Source organism: Petaurus breviceps, unplaced genomic scaffold, assembly GCF_028583685.1.
Source record: "Petaurus breviceps papuanus isolate PSGF00001 unplaced genomic scaffold, PetGlider_PUasm1.0 90842, whole genome shotgun sequence".
NCBI classification, from domain to species: domain Eukaryota; kingdom Metazoa; phylum Chordata; class Mammalia; order Diprotodontia; family Petauridae; genus Petaurus; species Petaurus breviceps.
The window spans coordinates 16,888,460-16,913,888 of NW_027187358.1; the positions used below are offsets into that span (position 1 = coordinate 16,888,460).

General features: G+C 35.2%; 1 pseudogene; it reads left to right on the forward strand.

Moving 5' to 3' along the window:
• The first annotated feature begins 6,138 nt into the window (after window positions 1-6,138).
• On the forward strand, window positions 6,139-6,864 carry LOC138148937 (large ribosomal subunit protein uL30-like; annotated as a pseudogene).
• The last annotated feature ends 18,565 nt before the right edge of the window (window positions 6,865-25,429 follow it).

The window sequence follows — 25,429 nt, forward strand, 5'->3', positions numbered from 1 at the left end:
GACGTATTTTCTAATGGATAATTATATCAGCATATTTGTAATCTCTACAGGCATTGTGAATATGGCATTGCTGATACACATGTGTTACTCTGATGTACTGTCTCTTCTCCTTACAAGTAATTTTTCATATGATGAGAAAGCTAATAAGTATCTGAGATCAGCTTGGATCTCATGTCTTGCTGACTCCAAGGCCACTGTAATTTCCACTGCACCACCTAGCTAACTATTGTAATTGTAATGAATTCCAGTTTTAATAAATTTGATAGAATTTTAAAATCCATTTTTCTAAGATAAGTTGATAAGTTTTACTTATGGAGGCAGAGTCAAGATGCCAGAGTTTCAGGAAGTTGCCCAAGCCCTCCCCAGTTTAATTCAGAAACAACCTTAAATCAAGTCTCTAAATGGATTCAGAATTACATAACCCACAAAAAGAGGGAGTGAAATAGTTTTCCAGCTTAAGGTAAATTATAAGGACTTCAGTAAAGGTCTATCTCACCTGGATAAAAGGAGAGCACAGTCTAGCTCAGAAAGTGTCCAGACAAACCAAAGGGAGGTTCTGATCTTTAGCACAGATCAGCAATCAAGGCCCCTCAGTTCCTGCTCAGCAGGTCAGAAATGAGACCTCCAGCACCCACACAGAAGACAAATTTTAAGCCCCAGAAGACTGGACAACAGAACCTAGTACATTCGTCATAACCAGTACAGGGGACAATATATAAGTGTCTGAGGCCCCAGACTAAAAAGCCAACAGCCAGGACTTGTCCCCAGCAAAAGAAGCTTGGAACAATGCCCTCTGTATTAGAGCAGGAGAGATGAAATTTAAAAATCAGGAAATAGGCTGAACAAGGGGTAAGAAAAAGAAAAGAGCCCTGATCATAGAAAGTTACTATAGCAACAGGGTCTTCAGATCAAAACACAACCTCAAAAGAGAACAATATCAAAATGCTTATATGTAAAGCCTCAAAGGGGAATGTGCATTGGAAGAGCTCAAAATGGACCTTAACAAATCAAAGAAGAGAGGAAGAATAAAAATTAGGAAAAGAAATGAGAGTTATATAAGAGAATTATGAAAAAAGTCAACATCTTGGAAAGGGAAGGACAAAAATTAACTGAATAAAATAGCTTCTTAAAACAATAGAATTTTCCAAATGGAAAAAAAGAAACTCAACAGAACTCTTTTGAAAGTAGAATTGACCAAATATAAAAGGAAACTCAAGAAAATTATTCCTTAAAAATTAAAATTGGGCAACTGGCAGGTAATGACTGCATGAGACATTGAGAATTAGTTGAATAAAATCAAAAGAATGAGAAAATAGAAGACAATGTAAAATACCTTATTGGAAAAGCATTTAACCTTGAAAATAGATTCAGGAGAGATTATTTAAGAATTATTGGACTAGAGGTCAGCTAGGTGGTGCAGTGAATAGAGCACAGGCTCTGAAGTCAGGAGGACCTGAGCTCAAATCCAATCACAGACACTTGACACACTTATTAGCCATGGGACTTTGGGCAAGTCAATTAACCCCAATTGCCCTCCAAAAAGCAAAAAAATAAAAATAATTGTCAGACTACCTGAAGGCTATGATGAAAAAAAAGAGCCTGCACAGAATCTTTCAAGAAAATATGAAGGAAAATTACTCTGTTATCTTAGAACCAGAGGGTAAAATAGTTAATGAAAGAATTTATGGATCGCCTCCTGAAAGATCTCAAAATGAAAACTCCAAGAAATTTTGTAGCCAAATTCCAAAATTATCAGGTCAAGAAGAAATACTGTAAGCAGTCAGAAAGAAACAATTTAAATATCATGAAGGGTCAGTCAGTATTACACAGAATTTAGAAGCATCTATATCAAAGCATTGGAGGGCTTGGAATATATTCCAGAAAGTAAAAGAGTTAGAGTACAAGCAGGAAATACCTACCCAGTAAAAGTGATCATAATCTTTCAGGGGAAAAGATTGGTATTCAATGAAATAGGGATCTTTTATATATTTCTAATGAAAAGAACAGAGTTGAACAGAAAATGCAATCTTCAAATACAATACTAAAGAGAAGCTTAAAAAGGTAAACAGGAAAGAGGAAAAAATGTTATTTAATATGATTAAAATTGTTTCACCTGCTTGGGAGATGATATTTGTAACTCTTGAAAACCATATCCTTATTAGAGTAGTTAGAAGGGGTAAACATAGATAGATGGGATGTGTATAAGTTGATTTTGTTTTGATGATATATTTAAAAAAAATTCAGTGGTGAAAAAGGATTGTATTTGGGAGAAAAGGGAGAGGCAGAATAAGGCAAATTTTGTCATATGAAGAGGCACAAAAAGGCCTATTACAGACAGAAAGAAGAAAAGGGGTGAGCATTGTTTGAAACTTTTAATTGAATTTGGCTCAAAGAGGGAATAACATACACACTAACTTGGGTACAGAAATATTTCTTGTCCTATAGGGAAGTAGGATGAAAAAAGGAGAAAGGGGAGACTTAATAGAAGGGAGGGCAAATCAAGGGAGATGATAGGCATAAGGAAAACTATGGTGAAGAGGCACAGGCAGATAGGTATACTCATGTGTATGATAGCAAGGACCTGCTTATGGGAGAAGAATTTCTGCATTCTTTTGCCACCTCTTTTCCTTGATTTTCTAGCCAAAACAGGACACATCTTTAAAACTACCAGTCTGGGGAAATCTTGCTTTTTCTGGAAGCATCTAGGGACTGAAGGTTCTTTTTACTTAAATCATAGGTATCATGAAATAATCTGGGTAAGGGTAAAGCTTATCTTTTCCCCTTCCCTTTAGCCCCTGTGGTCCTGAGAATAGGGCTTAGGGTTTTGATGCTGTTTCTTTTTTCCTTTTCAGTTCTTATTATAGGCTTATGAGCATTTGAGTCTCCAGACCAAGAAGCTCAAGCCATAGTTTCTTTGAAGACAAGATTTCAGGATGAATATTGCTGCCAGCACAGCAGGGAAGCCCTGAGAGGCAAAGTTTGTAGGGAAAAAAAAAGTAAGGAGCAAGGATGGGAGAAGTGGAATTTAAACTTGTATGGATACATTCTATTTAGCAACTGAGTTGAACTGTGAACTTAATCCTACTCCACTCCCAGAGACTAAGGGAACATGAGGGGGAAATAGGAGCCCTACATATGTTGGGGGTGGGAGGAAACGTTCCTTAATCTTACTATAACTTTAAAGTAAATTTAACCTTTGCAGAACATAGTTAATGGGAGGTTGATCCAATGACAAGAGACTAGACACTGCCCAATTACTTTAAAGTAACTGCAGAACCTGGGGGAGAAGTAAAATGTGCCTGGGCTTCAGGTAGTATGAGACAGAGTAGGAACATTTATAAAAGGAAAGGAAAGGAAGGGAAGAGGGAAGGAAGGAAGAGAGGAAGGAAGGAAGCTTAAAGGGAGGAAAGAAGAAAGATCATAAACATCTTAAATAGTAATGAACCAACTGATTCTTCTATTTTTCCTACTCCTTGTCTTTGATATATAAAGGGAGATATCTCGGTCCAGCAAAGGCAAGTTCCTAATGTTATTTTAGCTATATTAAATACTTTTTCCATGTCTCATAGTACAAAACTATAAATAATTATTTTGTGGTTCTACATGTATGTGGGATAGTATTTTCTGTACAAAAATTCCTGAGGTCCTATAGCTTCATGGTTTGTAAAACAAAATAAAATATTTTGAACAACTTACTCTTTTTTGTAAAGTTGGAAATTGATTTAAATTCTATTTTGTGAAGATTTCATCAAGCTAGGTTTAATATTCCCTTTTATAGTTCCTTCCTCTTACAAACTTCACCCACCAACCTAATCCCTCAGAAACATTTGGCTAAAGGTAAAGATTTTGTTTTGTGATTACCTCCACCTTTGTAACCCCACCCATCACCCACATTCCAGAGATACGGTTAACCTAATGTCAAATCTCATTAGTTTAAACTATTGTAGCAACTCTGACACCTGAGGACTACTCTCTCTATGGAAAAACCTTTCACTTGTGACTCAATCATATGTCTTGACTGTGTTTAAGAGGGTTTCAGAATGGGAGTTCAAATTATGTAATCTCAATTCTGACTCTCATTGATAGCCACTCAGAAAAAGATACAATTATGTTGCTTAAGACTTTGCCCTGTCATCTTGCTAATTGTTATAAAAGACCCTGTCAGCCCTCACCTATGGGTTTTGGTGATTGAAAGAGGTCATTGACCCAATGTATTTGTTATTGCTAGCTTAACTAATAAATTGATTCTATTCAGAACCCTGTCTCTCAGTTTATGTTAATTTTCAAATATACATTTTTTTTTTAAATTTTATTTTAGACTCAAGGGCCAGAACACAATACAGAATAGAAAAAGAAAGAAAAAAAACATATCACAAACTTAAATATTGGAACTTAAATACAAAGAAAGAAAAAAAAGAGCATGGTGTGTGCATAGCAGAGCATAAGAGTAGATTTGAAATATGTAACAATAAATTTCCATTTCAAAAAAGCCTGTATGATAAATAATACACATGTTCAGAATTATCCATCTTTTCTTTGCTTCCTTAAAAGTTTTATTTTGTTCTCTGCTGTTCACTTTTTCACTTTGTTATTTTTTTCCCTCCTCCCACCCTACCCATAAGACTACAATAAGATTTAGATATGTTTATCTATAGCTATCGATCTCTACATTTATACACACACACACACACACACACACACACACATACACACACACACATATACTTTCCCAAACGTATTCCATTCCTGATCTTTGCTTTTATGTTTGTGCATATATGTTTCCTCTTCCTTCTGCCTCCTCTACTTCTGCCTGATGAGGTACGGGACTCTGGGAGCTCCCTTGAACTCTCCTTGAGTCTTTGAGGTACAGGCTCTAGGAACCCCTCCCCCCCCCAACTCTGATTAAACCATACCATTTGATGAGACATTTGCATGAGGCCATAAGCCTTACATTGTGACTGGGCCCAAACCTTTGTTACTAGCTTGGCCCTATATTGTCCATCTACTTCCCACCCTTGAGCCTATCAAAATATCTATACCCAAATCAACTGTTACCAGACCTCATTAGCTCCTTGTAAAGACCCTTCCCAAACTCATTACTGGAGTCTGACATCATCTGACTCCTCCTGAAGACCCTCCCCAACTCCTCCCCTAGACCACCTCTAGATTCCTCCCACAACCTTTCTGTATATAAGACCCCATCTTGTCTCCATGTGGTGTGAGAGTGCCATAGAATTTCCTAGTACAGACTTACTTTGTATCCAATACAAGCAAACTTTTAATAAACTTTGCTTTTCTTTGGCTGAGAAGCCTTGAATCTAATTCATTCAGCAGGACCCGGTGTGTTGTTATTTTGGGGTCTCCAGAGCAACCCTAACCCTTTTTATGGGTAACCTCTTCATTTTTATGGTTCCCTGGGCAGAAGCCCTTGAGCCCAGGAACCCAGGAGTCTATCCCCCCTCCAGGCTGGATAAGGTGATTCTGATTTTTGAATGAGCTGCAGAAGACTGAGGAAGCATGACAACGATGCAGGGACTTTGTCTGTTTGTGGATTGGTTGAGCCTTGAATTCCCAGTGGCAGGAATTTTGAAGGATTTGAGATGTACTGGACCCTGTGATCTTCAGTGTGGAGCAGGACATACCCAGAGAGCTTGACAAGCAACTGGGAGCTGTCTGTCATTCAATCCAGGTAATAGGCTGGTGAATCCAGGTAGAATCTGGGACCATAGAAGGAGATCCAGGGAATCTGAGAACCGGTCCCAAGTCAAGATGAAAATACCTCTCTATTGGTACTGAGTAATGATGAAATTGTAGTTTACTAGTGACCTAGGGGTGGAGGGTTTGTGTGTTAATGTTACTTAGTAATTGATGAATAAGTGACTGGTTGAGTTAACTTAAGTGTGCCCCTATAATAGTAATGGAATTTAAAGATCCCCCTGCATTGGCTTGGTTTTTGGATTGATTGTGTTAAAACCCAGAGCTTGTGAATCCCACTTGTGGGATGGACTTGTTGATGTGAAAAGAGAATGCTGGCTCTTTTTCTGGCCAGAATCATAGTGGGCATAGAAGAAAAGAAGAAGCTACCATCTGTTCCAGAATCCCTTCTGAAAATAAAGAAAGGCTTTTGCAATACTGAAGGCCAAACTTTTGAAGAAGATGGCTATAAAAAAGCTCCATAAAATAAGGAGAAAAGGTATCTATGAAAAAGCTAAAGCCTACCATAAGGAGTACAGACAGATGTACAGAAGTGAAATCCGGCTGGCTAGAATGGCATGCAAAGCTGGCAACTACTACGTACCTGCTGAACCCAAGTTAGCTTTTGTGATCAGAATCAGGGGTATCAATGGTGTTAGCCCAAAGGTCCAAAAAGTGTTGCAGCTTCTTCGCCTTCACCAAATCTTCAATGGCACTTTTGTCAAGCTTAACAAGGCCTCAATTAACATGCTGAGGATTGTGGAACCATACATTGCATGAGGTTATGCAAAACTGAAGTCTGTGAATGACTTGATTTACAAATGTGGTTATGGCAAGATCAAGAAACAGAGAATTGTCCTGACAGATAATGCCCTTATTGCAAAATCTCTAGGTAAATATGGAATTATCTGCATGGAGGACTTGATCCATGAGATCTACACTGTTGGCAAGCACTTCAAAGCTGCCAACAACTTCCTGTGGCCCTTCAAATTAACTTCTCCACAAGGCGGAATGAAGAAAAAGACTACACATTTTGTGGAAGGTGGAGATGCAGGTAACAGGGAAGACCAGATCAACAGGCTTATTAGAAGAATGAACTAAAGGTCTCTACACCATGATTATTTTTCTAATGATCTGTTAATAAAAATGCCTGTGACAGGGAAAAAAAAAGAGTGCTGAACTGGGAGGAGCTGGTGACATAAATTTAGAGACACAAACAAAGAGAGAGGCAGAAGAACTTTTTGGAAGCAGCATCTTGGAGGCAGAGAGAGGCTGAAAGGATTGCTGAGGGCCAGTTTGAATTGCCAAGGACTTTTGAGAGCTGCCACCCAGAGCTGCCAAGGACTGAGGAGACATGGCTGTTATGCTTGTACTTTGTCTGTTTTGATGATGTTTTGACAGATTTGTCCACTGATGAAAGACAGTCCTGTTGTTGCAGAGGCCTTGCAACTTTGCTGTTGGTTCAGAGCTCCTGAGACTGTTCTGCAGACAGAGAGTGAATTCTGTCCACTGGGGAAGGACAATGTTGTTGTTTCAGAGGTTCTGGAACCTTGCTGTTGGTTCAGAAGCCCTGAAGAAGGATTTTTTTGTTGTATGTTTATGGAAATCCTGGAAGAGGGTTTTGCTAATGTTTTCAGGGGTCCTAGGACTGTTCTGCAGACAGAGAATGAATTAATGAAGACACTGGCAATGTATCTTGTGGCCTTGCTAAGCTTTGTCTCCCCAGGAACAAAGATTGCTGAGAACTTGCCTTGGGTCAAGATGAAGAAAAGATCTCTCTTTGGGTATTAAATGCTGTGTTTAAGCTTGTTGTAACTCTTGTGTAGATTCAATTGTGATCCAAGGGTGGGGAACTTTTGACCTTTTTGTGCTCTGGGATTGAACAAATGAATGTACTTTACTTATGATTGGAAACTAATCTCCATTTGAGAAGAGGGGCTTTGTGATGGACTACATGAATGTACAGCCTAGGGGTGGAGTAGTATTTAGAACAGGGACTATGTGATTGATTAAATGAATGTAATGTCCAGGGGTGTGGTAGTACTTGATTGAATTACACTTGGTAAATGCTGTGTTTTGAATGATGCTATATTTTGATTTTCTCTGTTCTTAATTTGTCACTGAATAAAATGGAAAACACCTATGCTGGTATTTTGAACCTTGGGAAGTTGCCTTTGCTTGGCATTACAGCCCTATGAGTGGAAGACTTTGACTATTGTACTTTGAGATGATTGTTCTTTGTTCTAAATACCGTGACCATTTTGGTGAAAAGTATGTGGTCATTTTAATGATAAGCTGTTGTGAATAATATTGTGATTTTCTCTGATAAGTTGTAATATTGTGAATGTTTTACCTTGATTTTCTGTGAATGTTTTGCTTCGATTTGTTATGGAATAAATAGGGTGTTCACTATACTGTTTAATCAGAATCTTAAAAGCTGTTCACAGTAGCATTGTTCTGAAAAGCTGCTCCTGCATGGCATTACATTATTATGGCATGGTCAGCAGGATTACAAGGTATAGTGCCTCTATTTGTTTGAGCATGCATGGCCATTTAAATTGAAATTGTAAGGCCAAGGATCCTAGAGGGGTAGTATATAATGGTAATTTGAGGATCCCTTTTTGTATTGGCAAATAAGCAGGTACTTAGCACTTAGTAACTAATCAAACCTCTGTGAAAGAAACAGAAGGTATGAACCCTTGCTCCTGAAATAACAGGAAGGGGTTGGCTGAAACAGGAATCTAAGGTTGTGTGTATATAAGAAAAGACCCAGAGAGGCACAGTCAGAATTTCTTGGAGCACTGTGGAGGCAGAAGCAGCTGCCTGGAGGAGGCTGAAGGAGAACTCAAGGGGACTCCCAGAGCCTGAACCTCATCATACCCACTACCTTGTCCTCCTATTACTTGTCTACCCCCCTCCAAGGATTCCTCCTAATATCCTCCCATTCCTATAAATTGAAACACCCTTCTATGCCCCTATTTTACCCATTACCCTCCCTTAAATTTTTTATTTTTTAAATTTATTTTTAGTTTTCAACATTAATTTCCACAAGATTTTGAGTTATATTCTCCCCATCTTTCCCGTACACCCACCCTGAGATAGCAAGCCTACTGAATACCCCTTCCTCCAATATGCTTTCTTTTATACCCTTCCCCCTCTCCCCCCTAACTTTCTAGTACAGCAAGATGGATTTCTATACCTCAGTGCCTGTATATCTTATTTCCCAGTTGCATGTAAAAAAATTCTTTTTTAACATTTGTTTTTAAAACTTTGATTTCCAGATTCTTTTCCTTCTTCTGTCCTCACTCACCCCTCCTGGGAAGATAAGTGATTCAATATAGATTGTATATATGTAGTTATACAAAGTGTTTCCATAGTAGTCATATTGTGAAAGACTATTTTCCTCCATCCTATCCCACCCCCCACTTATTCTATTTTCTGCTTTGACCTTGTCCCTTACCAAATGTATGTGCTTCTAACTACTGTCTCCCCCAATCTGCCCTCCCTTCTGTCATCCCCCCTCTTGTCCCCTTATCCACTACTTTCCTGTAGGCTAAGATACCCAAATGAATGTGTATGCTATTCCCTCCTTATGCTAAATTCAATGACAGTAAAGTTAACCCATTCCCTTTCACCTTTCTGCTCTTCCCCTACATTGTAACAGTTTTCTCTTGCCTCTTTTATATGAGATAATTTACCCTATTCTATCTCTCCCTTTCTCCTTCTTTCATTACATTATGGCAAAATGAAGAGCCAGACATGACTGAAAACAACTAAACAGCCACTTCCTGATTACACACCTGGTGATCTGTTCACTGGACCACCTAGATGGTATGCATGAAATTTAGCTTCTCTTGACCACTATTTCCTTCTATGTTAATTGAGAAGGCTCAGATACTTGATTTCTAATATTCTGAACCCCTAAATTGTTGATTCTATGATCATTGCAGAGAATACCTGCATGGGTGAGATCACACATCATCTTGATTAGACTATTTTACTGAGTCAAAAAATGCAATCTAGTCTAAAAGAAAAAAAAGTTTTTTTTCCAATTATGAATTTATTTATAAAGACATACTAATGGCTAAATAATTTGTTAAGCATATTTGTATTTTGGAAAAAATCTAGAATAGCCTTAGTTCTAATTTAAATCACTTCAGGATTATTTGACTTCATTTTGAAGATTATTTAAAATGATAGCAAGTTCAAAAATCACTAAATGAGGGAAAATTAAAACGGATAATAATTAAGAAATAGCACTTTAATATTTTGTAAAAGGTTCATGCCTATTGTGTCATGTAGCCTCAAAGTAATCTTACAAGATTCTATTATCTACATATCACAGATAAGAAAAGTAAATTTCAAAGACCTTCAATGACTTGTCCATATTCATATATCCTACTAAGTGTTTGAGGTGAGATTTGAACTGAAGACTTCCTGACTTTAGGTCCCTCATGCTAACTACCAGTCCATGCTACTTCTCAAGGTAGAACAACTGGAGATCATGTCATATCTTTCATGGTTCTTTAGTATCTATGGTAAATATTATTTGAAATTCTAAGAATTCATGCTTCGAGGTCCTGAAACAAGTCCTAAAATATCCCTACTATCCCTCCCCTTATCACTAATAATAATTTCATATTTGTATAATACTTTATAGCTCACAAAGTACCTTTTATCAAAATAACCATGTCATATGTGTAGTGAATATATTGAGTTCATTTTCCAGATAATGAAAATGAGTATAACAAGAAAAAATTAAGTAATTTGTTTATAGTAAAAAAACTACTAAGTATAAAACTTAATATCTGAACCCAAGTATCTCATGGCTCCAACTTCAGAATTCTTTCCACTTTGCCTTCTGTATGGGAATGAGCTTTATTCAAGATTGGGAAAAGTGGGTAGGAAGACAGATTGTCTGACAATTACAGTATATTTTTACTTCTTCTTAGCTTATCAAGACAGATGAGGGAAAAGGTAGGGTACCTTGAAAAATATCTTAGGGATAGGAGGGAAATCACAAACCCTCTTATTTCACATGTGGAAAATCCTGGAGAAAGGTTTTCAATCTGCAAATAGGAACAGGACTGGTGATGCTCCAGTAACTCAGGGTAGTTTTTAAGTTAAGAAGCAAGTGATACAGGATGGCCCTGCCACAGAGTAAGCCTCTACATTTACAAAGGCATTTGAGCTACAGATGAGAGAAAGGCATTCCTTGGTTTAACACCTTATAACCAAAACTGTTAACTCTGCTGGTGGAATTGTGTTCAATAGCAATACTAGAAAGCAAACTTAGATTTTCCAAGAAATATATGGGGTACTATGAGACACCAGAAGATTGCTTCAAAAAGTACTTTCCTCATAAGCTTGTGAAATAGTTCACATGAACATTTTTATCCCCATTTTACAGTTAATGGCTACCAGAGACCAGAAAAAGTGTTACTCTATGGAAGAAGAAAACATGTTTCAGTCATACCAATAATTTTACTATAGCAAGAAACCTTCTCACTTTAGCAAACTTCCTGGGAGTGGCTCACAGAGTTACCTAAATTAAATCTAAAATAAATCAACCATAGAATGATATATCATTAAGAAGTAACTAGGGGCAGCCAGGTAGCACAGCGAGTAAGAGCACCAGCTCCAGTGTTGAGAAGACCTGGAGATCGAATCCTGGGCTCAGACACTTAGCACCCACCCAGAAACACCTGGCCGTGTAACCTTGAGCAAGTTACTTAACCCCAATTGCTTAGGGGTGGCCAGGTGGCTCAGCGAGTAAGAGCACCGGCTCCAGTGTTGGGATGACCTGGATCAAATCCGGGCTCAGATACTCAGCACCACACCCAGAAATAACTGGCCATGTAACCTTGAGCAAACCCTGATCACTTAAAAAAAAAAAAAAGAAGAAGTAACTGGCTTCTATGATGAAATATCAGCCGAGACTGTCAAATACCAGCTGGTTAGAAAGTCTATTAAGATAATTCCATCATGAAGAGAATATTTATAATGAGGTGAGAATATTTATACTCGGAAATGCTATTCATAGAAACTTTAAAAAATATACTTGCTATTTCCTTTGCTTTATTTTAGAACCCAGGGTCCTCCTAATGTAGACATATTTTAGATATTTCTTAACTCATAGTACTAAAACAATAATCATCGATCTCAGTTCATAGCTGAAAAGATCCTGTGATCAAAAGACTAAATCTCCCTAATCATATAATCAATCAACAAGATCTTATTGAGAGATTATTATGTTTTAGGCACTTTGTTAGGTAACAGATAAAAGACCAAAATGAATAAGTAAGTCTCTGATTTAAAGTAGTTTACATGTTATAGGAGGAGTCAACAGATAACAGCTTGCAAGTACATAAAGCTAAGTAAATATAAATAGCACAGTAAAATATTAAAAATATATAAACACAAAATTAAAAAATAACATTCAATTAATAATATAATCAATAAAATAAAACATGGTAAAATAACCAGGAGGTAATTTTGGCAGGAGTGAGGAAAGACCTTATATAGAAGCAGGTGCTTGAGCCGAATTTTGAAGATAGCTAAGGATTCTGAGAGAGAGAGATGAGGAGGAAGTGCTTCCTAGGAACAAGGTATAGTTAGGTTGTGTGAGAAACGCCAAGATCACCTTAACTTGATGAAGGAGAGCCATAAGGGTGGGAAGGCCTTTATATAGCAAACGGAGGACTTTGTATTTTATTTTACTTTTTTTGGGCAGCAGGCAATTGTGGTTGTGACTTTTTTTTATAGTTAGTATTTATCTGAGCCTAGATTTTAATTCCAGTCCTTCTGATCCCCAAACTGTTGCTCTATACCCTGCACCACACAGCTGCACTTCTATTTGATTTTAGAAGTAATAGGGAGTCACTGTAATTTAAAAGTTGCAATGTGGAAGTACTATTAGATATGTTCAAATTGATCCTAGAAGGAGGAACTAAGAACAATGGTTGGGACCTTTAAATAAGCAAATTTAGGTTTCATATAAGCTCCCCCTAAAAATCTTGCTAACAATTGGAGCTCTACAAAAGTATAATGGGATGTCTCAGGAGAAAACATTACCCTTCAAGAGAGAGATTCAAGCAAAGACTGAATAATCATTTGCTGGTTGTGTTGAAGTAGTGTTTTGTTTTGCTTTGTTGATACAGGTTGAACTAGATAACTGATGAGAATATTTCCAATATTAAACTTCTATGATTCTATGACCCAAACCTAGGAGGAATAACTAACATACTAGATTCCTTAATCTAAAAAAATTTAGACTTGGATATTAAAACAAACACATAATAAGAAAAGAAACATGAACTTAAATATTAAAACTTAAATATAAAATAATAAAAGAAAAAACAAGTCATGTGCACAGCAGAACATAAGAGAGGATTAAAATTACATAGCAATAAATTTTCATTTCATGAAAGCCTAAATATTAAATACTACATATTGTGTTGAAAGTGTTCCGTTTTTGCTTCTTTGTAGGTTTTGTTTTCTGTTGTGCACTTTTTACTTTGTTCTTTTTGCCCTCTTCCTCCCCCCACTCCTGCTACATTTAAGCATATATATATTCATATATAGATATTGATATATACATATACATGTAATCCACATACATATATGTATACATACACATATAATATACACATTACATATACATACATATATAGGCCTATACTTTCCCTAAGAGATTCTACTCCTAATCTTTGTTTTTGTGTTTGTGTGTATCTCTTATTTCCTACCCCCCCTGACTTCTCTACTTTACTTCTACCAGCTACCTTGCCCTTCTATTACTTAACCTAACCCCCTCCAAGGATCCCTCACTTATCCTCCCATAAATCTAAACACCCTTTTATATGCCCCTTTAACCTATTCCATCACCATCCTCTCTAAAGGTCCCTCCCTTATCCTCTGCCTCCTCCCTATCCCTTTAACATTTTATTTTTTCTAAATCTAGAAGACTTTTATACTTTTCTTAATGTACTTATATTATCTTCTCTTGTATCCATTCCCAATGAAAGTAGGTTTCCAGAGCTAATGGTCCTCCTCCCCTATCTTATTCCTTTGTATCTCTTCTTCTTACATCATTTATATAAGATAATTACTCTTTTTAGCTATTCCTGAACAGTTTTACTTTTTGAAGTAATATCATGCTTAGGTCTACCCCAAACTTCCTTATGAACAACCTAATTACTAATAACAATCTTAGACATATATAGTTTACATTTTACATGTATTAAAGGTAAACAGTCTGTCTTTATTGATTCTTTGGTTATTGATCTTTGGTATGTACTGTATGTTTCCCTTGGCTCTTGTGTGTCAGATATTCTATTAAATTCAGGGTTTGTTGTTTGTTTGTTTTTTTTAATAAAGTCCTTAAAGTCCAACAATTTTTTAAATATCTTCTTTTTTTAATTCAGGATTATGCTTAGCTTGGCTGGGTATGATACTTTCACCTGGAACTATAATTCTTTTGCTCTTCAATATGTGGTGTTCCAAGACTTGCAGTCTTTTATTGTCACTTCTGCTACATATCATGTGATTTTAATTGTGACTCTGCTATATGTAAATTGCTTTTTTTCTTGTTGCTCATAATATTTTATCTTTGAGCTCGGGATTTCTGAATTTAACTATAATATTCCTGTGTGATTTTTTTGTAGGATCTCTTTCAGGTGGTGATAAGTGGCTTCTTTTTTTCTATATCTGTTTTCCCCCTTTGTTCTAATGCTTCAGGATAATTTTTCTTGAATTATTCTAGTATTATTGTATCAAGATTTTTTTTAAAAAATCATAACTTTAAGTTATGATGATTATCTTATGTTTTCTCTTCTTTATTTGTCCTCCGGATAAGTTGTTTTTGTTTTTCTTGTTATAGGAGGGGGGAAGGCAAGGAAATTGGGGTTAAGTGACTTGTCCAAGGTCACACAGCTAATAAATGTAAAGTGACTGAGGTCAAATTTGAACTCAGCTCCTCCTGATTCCTGGGCTTATGCTCTATTCACTGTGCCACCTAGTTGCCCAAGTTGTTTTCTTATGAGATGTTTCACATTCTCTTCTATTTTTTTCATTCCTTATATTTTGTTTTTATTATTTCTTGGTCTCTTTTAATTTTACTGGCTTCCCCTTACCCAAGTCTGATTTTTAAGGTGTCATTTTCTTCTTTAAGATGATGCATCTAGGGGCGGCCAGGTAGCACAGCGAGTAAGAGCACTGGCTCCAGGGTTGAGAAGACCTGGAGATCGAATCCCGGGCTCAGACACTTAGCACCCACCCAGAAACACCTGGCCGTGTAACCTTGAGCAAGTTACTTAACTCCAATTGCTTAGGGGCAGCCAGGTGGCTCAGCGAGTAAGAGCACCACCTCCAGTGTTGGGATGATGTGGATCAAATCCGGGCTCAGATACTTAGTACCACACCCAGAAATAACTGGACATGTAACCTTGAGCAAGTTACTTAACCCCGATTGCTCACAAAAAAACAAAAGATGATGCATCTCCTTTTCCAACTGGTTGAATTGCTTTTAATAATTTTCTTGTTTTTCTTGGATTAAAAAAAAATCCTCAATATCTCTCATTTGATTTTTAAAGACTTTTTTAAAGTTTCTCTATGAGTTCTTTTTGGGCAGGTGATTTTACTCTTTGGGGTAGAAGAGGATTTTTTTCCTTCTCTATCCTCCACTGAAGTTCTTTCTTTGGTTGGATTATTTCTCCTTTGTGCATTTGTTTTGTAATAGATTAATTTTTGTAATCACCTTTAGTTCTAGAGTGTGGGGGATGGGGCCTCTGGCCTCAGATCCTCCCTCAGTTCTCCCCTCTGATCTTGAACTTAAATCACAACCTCCAGTCTTTTGTAAGAGCCCACATTCAGTGGCATCCCCTACCACACTGCTTCTGAACTCACTAAGTATGTACTGGTTCCTTCTTACCCCTGCTGGATCTTTGTCTCTTTCTCTGCAGCACAGCTGTGTGTAGCATACCTTTTCAGGAGAGGTTTCCTTTATCTTCCCTGACCCAGAAGCTTAACTCCCCTCACTGTCCTGGGAATAAAAGTTCCCTTGGTTGGGGCCAAGGAAAGTTCCCAACCCAGCTAACCCCAGGCCTTGCTTCTTATTGTTTATGTAATCCCTAGCCTGGCAGGGTTTACTCTTCACAGGTACTAAACCTCATCCTCGAATTTTTCTTTAGATCTTCTCTGATTGTCCTAGGAGGACTCCTATTCTACCCTTTCTCTTGTTTAGTTTTACCAACACGGTTTCCCCTGATGCCTGTTTTATCTCTTTTGTGGAGAAAAATCTTGAGAATTTGGAATTTTCTGACCTACTCCACCATCTTCCCAGAATTCTTTACTGTACTAAATCTAAGATGATCAAATTTAATAGGATATTTATTCAATTCAATTATGTGGTTCAAAATGTCAACTTCACCATTATGAATTTGGAGTTTGGAGACACATTAGAAGAGATAGAAATGAGATACTGATCCTTAGCAGGAATGGACAAATTGCCCAAGGTCAAGTAACAAGTGGAATACCCTTGATTTAAACTCACATCCTCTACTTCAAAATGCAATGCTATTTCCACTAAACCTCCTATTGTGAGAACAGTTTTCCCTTACCACTATGAAAGTTGTGCTAGCTTTTTTTGTTTTAGGATTTTTATTTCTTCTTAGAAGGTAGTGAAACTGTGCCTGAGATTTGTTTAGCTGAAGGAGTTAAGCTTTTATTATAGATACATCCTATTAAATTGGATACAAAATGCCCAGGATATGATGAGCTGAAGTTTCTAACTGATGTTTCAAACTATAGATCAGCAGCACGAACACACCTAAAAATCAGTCTTCATTGCCTCAATTCTATTTTTCTGCCTTTTCCAGGGCAATTGGGGTTAAGTAACTTGCCCAATGTTACATGGCTAGTTTTTGTGTGTGTGTGTGTGTTAAGTGCCAGAGGCTGGAACCGAACTCAGGTCCTCCCGACTACAGGACTGGCCCTTTACTCACTGTGCCACCTAGCCACCCTCATTGCCTCAGTACTTTATCCTAGATGAAATTCCATCTCTGATCTGAATATTCTTTCCTAATTTGTCTAAATAAATTCTCCTTATAGTAACTGTTAGATGCATTATGAATGCCTTATTTTACACAAAGTTTTGAATATCAAGTAAAACACTAGCCTAAATCTAGTTCAAGATATTATAACTTCCCAATTACAAGTAGATAAGTAGGTTTTTCTTTTAGTAATTGTTAGTTATATTGTTTATGTCTTATACCAATTTGGGACATCAACTGTAAGAGGGTTTGCTTAAATCTAGTATCAGTTATCATAATTCCCTGATTACAAGATGGGAAAGAAGTTCAAGGAAGCTGCTCTTCTTAAAATTGCAGGATTTTGGTGAACTGTTTTTGTCATATGAGTCAATAGTTGGTTATGATAGGCAAATGCAAATGAAGTTTCAAATTATATTAAGAGTCATAGTATCAAGGACTAGAAAAGTGGTCCCATTATACTGTTATCTCATCAGACCACAGCTCGAATATTATGGCCATCTCAGGTTCCATCATTTAGGAAGTACATTTGATAAAATGCAGAGCATCCAGAGGAAGAAAACCAGGATATCTCCTCATAACATTTTCCTGGAGGGCAGCCTTTAAGACAGCAATTTGTTCTATCAAATAATATTTCTTTTTTGTATCATATAGTTAGTACAGTGGAATCTTATGTTCTCTGTAAGCTACTTTGTAGGCTAGATCATGCTCATAAATAGTATAAAGATATGGAATATAAACATATGGACCATTAATCTTAGCAATTCTCTGACTCTTTTTTTCCTCAACTATAAAAATATTTAAGAGCAAACATAATCAAGTCACTAATAAAGCCTAGAAACAGACTTCCATGCCTTTCTCATTAGTCCATACTTCCTAAATATTCCACAGGGCATATTTTCTTTACAGATAGATATTTGTATCCATCTATAGATGGGCATAGCCAGATATCTAGCTAGACATAGTTCTCTCACTTTATGATGGAATGGAAGTGATCCTGACATCACAAATGTTAGGAAAGGAAGGAAGGAACAAAGGAAGGAAAGAAGGGAGGAAGGAAAAAGGAAGGAAGGAAAGATGAAAGGAAGGAAAAAGAAGTAAAGGAAAAAAGAAGGAAGAATAGAAAAAAATTCAACACTTACTATGTAACAAGAATTATTGTAAAAGCTGGAGATATATCTCTTTCTCTTTCTAAAAGCTTAATTTTCATTGTTATCGAGGACAAAGTATTCTAATTGAGTAAGACAACATAAAAGAATACACAGCTGGAAAAGTTCAAAAGTACCTAAGTATAGAACATAGAAAGGTCCATGGATAAGGCCAGCTATCTGGAGCATGCAATAGCAGGACATATGGTAAGGTGTGATGTCCTTCCATCTCATCAGCACAAATTCTCCAAAGTTCTAAAGTAAAAAAGCTTAGAGTATGGGTATTCTGATAGACTGCAATCTGTTCTGTTGTCTGATAATCCGTCTTATTGTTAGGACAGATTCAGTACCAGACTTACTCCAGAGTAACATTTTTTAACTGTATTGCTTTTTTTTTTTTTTTTGGAGGGCAGTTGGGGTTAAGCAACTTGCCCAAGATCACATGGCTAGTAAGTGTTTAGTGTCTGAGGCCAGATTTGAACTCAGGTCCTCCTGACTCCAGGGCCTGTGCTCTAATCACTGCACCACCTAGCTGCCCCTTGTATCAATTCTTGAAACATTGAAATTCTATATTTTATATAGTATATTACTTATGGTAACATTTTAGGTAGGTGGAGCAAATATTATTGTCACCTCTTATCAACTAAGGAAACAGACTCAAAGAAGATGCAGTGACTTCAAAAGGTCAAAGAGCTTGTAGGTGGCAGAGGTCAAACCTTTACCTAGGTTGTCTGATTCCAAACCTAGTTTTCTCTTGCAAATAATATGGGATGAATTAGTAGTCCAAAGACTTAGGCTGTAATGGTGTCATTAACAGTATATTAGGCAAGGTACTTCATCTCTGTACCCTCAATTTCTTTGTCTATAATATATGTGATTTTGAAGAGTAATTTATTAAGAACTCTTCCAGTTTATAAGTTGAAAGAAATTTTCTCTAAGATTCGCACCCAACTCTAAAAGTCTTTCTGTTAAATCTGTAAGACAAATAATCACATATTAGACAAATATCATATACCAGTCAAAAGTGACTAAACTTTCTATCAAGTCTGTCACTAAGCAAATGTATTTTTACTAAAAGGAAAAAAAAATGAATGAAAATGATGATGAGTTTGTATATTGTACACACACACACACACACACACACACACATAACTAGTGGAAGATAACCAATTGTCTAGTTTCAGTAGGCAGTGCAAATAATCAATGATGATCATTTGCCAATCCCATTTTTTTCATTTAGTATTGGATTTTTTCAATTGAATATCTACCCACTCCTCCCTTTAAATGCCATTCTCCTTTTTATGTATTTGTTCCTGACCAATTCAACATATTTTCTCCCTCACATAAACTCATGGTAATTACTGTCTATGTTGTTATGACAGGCAAATGCAAATAAAGTTTCAAATTGCATTGAGAGTGATAGTATCAAGGACTAGAAAAAAAGTCAGATTATACTGTTCTCTCATCAGACAACTCATACAACAAGCACCCCACACTATTTTGTGACATATGTGTTGTGTATAGGTCATAACACATGTATACACTTATGTATATGTGTACATATGTATGTGTTGATAGATATATATACACATATATACATACACATAAACATACACAGCTAAGTGGCACAATGGATAGAGTCTTGGGATTGAAGTCAGTATAGCTCATCTTCCTGAGTTCAAATTTGTCCTTAATTATTTATTACCTGTGTGATCCTGGGCAAGTCACTTAACTCTGTTAGCTTCAGTTTCCTCATCTGTAAAATGAACTAGAGAAAATAATGGCAAACTACTCTATTATCTTTGCCAAAAAAACCAACCCAAATATGGATATGAAGAATTAGACATAAATGAAATGACTGAACAATCACAAAAATATTCTCCATAGCCAAGAGTTGGACATGACTGAAATGATAAACAACACTATATACTTATACATATAGTATACATATATGTATGCACATACACATACATTAATATGAGTGTGATGAATAAACATTTATAAAATACATTATTACACACATCTTTGCACTTGAGCTATAATTGATTTAATTTATAGGAATTTTTCAATTGTCATATCAATGGTTATCAAATACTCATCTTAAGTTTGATCTGTTGCATAGAAAATTGATGAAATTGCCACATTGATAGTAATCCATATGAATCTGGTTAATTATCAGGTACTATCTAGCCTCCAAATGACACCAATTCCTAATGCCAATCTATTTCACCATTAAAGTGACAGACCAAAAAAGCTGAACTACATCCTGATGTCAAAGATACCTCTGTCTCTTAAATTTTTCCTTGAATTTCACTTCTTCTGTCACTTGAGCAGTGTCAGGATGTCACAGAATGCCAGAATATATTTCCCTTTTTATGAGTAACTGTTTGGAGACTTCATTTTGCCTTGTGGTTAATTATTACTTGCTTGACCATTCACTCCCACATTTTTTTCACATTTCAAATGGCTGTTTCAAGCCATTAGAGAGACTTTCCCTGTATTCATTTTCCTGTTTCAAATCCACAAATTAAAGAGATTTTCATATCTTTCACACTGCTGTTTCAAACTTAAATTCTAAACCTTGAAAAACTTCTGTTTTACAGAATATATAAATGTGTCTAAATTGTACTCAACTGGAAGGAAGTCAAGGTAGAACAGAAATGTAAGCTCTTCGTATCCTTGTTCCTATGTTTTTCAGCCAATTCTGGGAACATGACAAAAATGGCAGCCAAGTAAATGATTGCATATGTATGTATGCATGCATACATGCATGCATGTATGTGTGTATACATATATACATACATATACATGTGTACATCTATATCTACATATCTATCATCTTTATGTGTTATTTTATGCTTAAGCATATGGTTTTCAATGATGTGTATTAATATAAATAGGTGTGTGTGTGAGCACATGCACACATATTGTCCTACCTCCAGCAATGTCATTGACTAAGAAAACCACTGAAAAGGGGGAAAACTAGGGCTGAGGAGTTTAATGGAGTCTGAGCTAAGAAAATTAAAAAATGAGCAAGCCATAGCTTAAATAATCATGGGCCAGTAATGGGCAGATGGATTAATTGTGAAGGAAGGTATCAAAGAAAAAAAATCCTTGAAAGAATAAAATAGCATTTAGGGACTACTATGGAGTGTGTATTTCTCCAAATCAACTTGATTCCTCAGTTTTTCATACTTACATTGCTAAACATTTTATTTTATACTTTATCCAAGACTTAACATACTAGTGTGATCATTGGTAAAGTCTAAAATACTCTGTCTGAACCATCTATATTATTCTATGGCATCAACAATAAGCTACATATGGTCTTGACACATATATTAATCCTTTAACCAATTCCAATATTTTAATAAAAGTATTAATATCAGTATGGTTTATGATATGTAGATAAAACATTCAATATTTCTTGGTATTTAGAATAATACATAAAAATAAACTTGCAACATGTTTTGTATGTCATATTTATTTGAGTTTATAGAGTTACCATACACTATGAAGACTTGACACCTTTAAAATTGATTTAGCCATCAGGAGAAGTAACATCTGATGCCATCAAAATACAGGACATAGAAAAACAACAAGATTGTCTCTGATCTTACGTTTATATAGCCAAAGTCAATGCCAATATTGTAAGTGAATATTTTATACTATTGACCTTGGAAAGGATATTAATGAGTATATTCTTCCTTAGGAAATAAATGTACAGTGAACAAGTTCAGAATGACAATATATGCATACATGCCTGAATACAATGACATGAACACATGCATACTTGAAGGTGTATATATATGGGTGTGTGTATACATACATATATATACATATGCACATATATCTATATCTATATCTATCATCTATCTATAATTTTGATGATCAGGTTGGTTAAGTAAAAAATGTTCTTTGCCTCCTAATTTTCTATTTATCCACTTATGGTAAAATTTGAGACAGTATTGAAATTGTTTTTCTAAATGTAATATAGCAAGATATATTTGCATATACACTAGTTACTTCTACAAAGCTAGCTGTTTCAAAGTGTTCCTGTACACAAATTAGGTTTGAGTAAAAGCAAGGGAATTGCTTGCATATTATATGTATGAATTTTCTTCTCCTAAGGAATATGTCAGTTCCTTGACTTAAATGAAATGTTTCATTTGTTATACTTTTTTTAAAAGGAGATTTTTGTAAATACAAAAAATATTTTCAAAGCTAAAAATTATAATATCCATAATAACACTTCCATAACACTTAATCAGTCAGCTAAATATTTCATTTAAGGAAGAGACTGGGCAAAAACTACTATTTTTTGGAGTAAGATCCCCAGTAAAATCAATAAATATAAATGAGAACCTAATTTCAAATGACTTTAAGACCATCTGGATAGGGTAAGAATCATAATCTTTATATTCTCCACAATATTATATATATATATATATATATATTATATGTATATTCATATATATACACAAAGTGTACTATACATATCAAATATTTTATAGTGATTCATCAAGTAAATAAATGAATAGCAGTGTATATGAAAGAGTATCATTAGGGGTAAGTTTTTTTTTTAATGTTTTTTTTTCTAATGGGGGAAATAGAAGAAATAGATTGTACCCAATTTTTGCCATGGAAAGGTTAAAAAAAAACAAAAAACCTCTATTCTACAAAATTCTTTATGGACATATTGCTTATATTTCCAAAATTCAATTAAAACATTTTCACCACGTACCAGATTGTAACTCAATAGTAGGAAGCAGAGAAATAGACAACTTAAGTTAGTGTATTTTTTTAATCCTTATTTGCAAGACTTGGAAGAATAACTTGAACAATAATGAGTCCACATCAGTGATGATCTGAAGCTACCTTACAACATTTGATACAATTTTGGAGTCTATAAGACTGCTGAAACAGAACTAGAACATTGTCTATCAGGCAAGTTTAGAAATTATAAGGTTTGAATTGTATGTCAGTTTAGTTAACTTGGCAGTGGATAGAGTCTTGGGTCTGAAGTCAGAGAAACTCATCTCCCTGAATTCAAATCTGGCCCCAGATATTTATTAGCTGGGTGACCCTGGACAAATCACTTAATCATGTTTGCCTCAGCTTCCTCATTTGTAAAATGGAGAAGAAAATCACAAACAAATTCATTATCTTTGCCAAGAAAACCTCATATGGAGACAGAACTGAAAAACTACTGAAATCAGTTCCCTATCCTATGAGAGAATAAATTTTCTAATGAAAGTTTCCTTCCAGCCCCATATTATAGAACAAAATATCCAGTTTTTAATGTATAGAAATTGAAAGCAAAGATAAGTAATTAAGAATGAATAGTAAAAAATTATCTATAAATATATGTATAGATGTAGATATATACATATATTGCTTATAGAACATATTAAGCTTTAAAACACTTTACTCAAAGAAATTCTATGATAAAGGGTACATATGTTTTGGTATATCCACTTTATAAATGAAGAAACCAAGCTAACAAACTTTAAATATTTTGTCTCTTTTTACACAATTAATAAAGAAAAATATCAGAGATTTGAACTCATATCTCCTAACATCAAGTGAAGTTATGGTTTAATTATGTTACCTTGTTTCCTGTAGAATAGGGAGAACCCTGGAAGATCCAAGATAATAAAGTCGCAAAGATTACAATAAAGGAAATTGAAGTGTCTAAAAATATCTGCTGAATTCTCATTAATTGTAATGAAATATCCTGAGTTGAAAGGACATAAGACAAAACATAACTAACACTTCTTTTTAGAGTATTAGGGGATTACAGATATAGATTAAAACATACTTTGTTAAATATGAATGCTTTGTTATATGGTTTGTTTTAAAGAGAAATTTTTTTTGAGGGGGGTAGATAAGAAGGGGAGGATATGATATCCAGAAATTATTGAAATGTAAAATCTGAAAGGCATCAATTTATAAAATACAAAAAATAGGCATAGAAACAGAAATAATATTGGTTTAAATCTTATCTTTCTTACTATTGTAAAAGCCATTGAATATTTCTTTACTTTTAAATTTTTCTTTACTGTTAAATTGGAGATGACAATTAATAGTATAGTTATTGTGAGATGTTTGTAAACACTTTGTAAACCTTAGCTATGTTATGTAACAGTACTTCAAGGGACTGATGTGACCTTTCACAATAAAGGTTTCTAGAATCACAGAAATCAAGTCCAATACTGGGGCGAATCTGACCTTTAAAGGTAGAGATAATGCCTTTTCCTTTTGGTCTCTGTTTACTTATTCCCTCTTCCAGAACCCTGGGGAAAATCACTTAGAGCTTAAAAGTGACTCATACCAAATTCCAAAGGGAATTTATAAAGTGTTTTCTAGGAAGGCACTCAATGTGAAAAATAAATCAGGTATAGGGTGGGTATTTATTTTTCTACACCAAAAATACTTTAAAAGATATTAAGTATTTAAAAATAAAATAGTAAGATGCAACTGCTATTATCCTCCCTTTTGATTTTGAAACTTAGCATCTGAAAAAGTGAAATATTTCATGGGATTGATGAACAGCTATTTCACTTTCTCAATTCTTTACCATCTGAGCAATTTCCTTAAGAATCCTGTCTTCTGACAAGAAGCCAAGTTTAGGCTACTCTGAATATTTAATTATTCTCTACAATAAGTTCTTCATTCTGACTGCAACTATTATCAGAAGACAGAAATTAGTGACTTCTATGTTACTTCTATTCTCTACCAAGGAGAATAAATTTCAAACTGTAAAGACAAAAAATGCTTATCAAGAATTAAAACAAAAAAAAAAACACAATATAAGTGAAGAGGTTAATGGAAAACACCTAACTGTCCTAAATGAAATTTGATAAGAATTTATTAAAAACTGTTACATTCCAGGGTCTGGGATACACGTTTAGATAACAAAAGCACCTTCCCCAAACAAGTTCAGTGAAGGAAATAATTCCTGAAAAATTAGAAATGACCAAGTGGAAGCTAATGACTCCATGAGACATCAAGAAACAATTAAACAAAAATGAAACAATGAAAAATGAAGAAAATGTAAAGTATCTCATTGGAAAAAGAACTGACTTGGAAAATAGTTCCAGGAGAGATATGTTAAGAATTAAATCATGATCAAAAAAGGACATAGACATTATATTTCAAGTAATTATTAAGGAAAGCTGCTCTACTAGTCTATAACCAAATGGTAAAACATAAATTGAAAAATCCATCAATCATATTCTGAAAGTGAACCCAAAATGACCTCTCAGGAATATTTTGCTAAATTTGAGAGCTCGCAGGTCAAGGAAAAAAATCTTGCAAGTAGCCAGAAAGAAACAATTCAAATATTGTGGAGCCACTGTGAGGATAACACAAGATTTAACAGTTTCTACGTTTAAGGATATTCCAAAGGGCAAAGGAGATAGGATTACAATTAAGAATTACCTATCCAACAAAATTCAGTATAATCCTTCAGGGGAGAAACAAAACAAAACAAAATAAAAAAAAATTTAATTAAAGAGCTGACTTTCCAACATTCTTGAT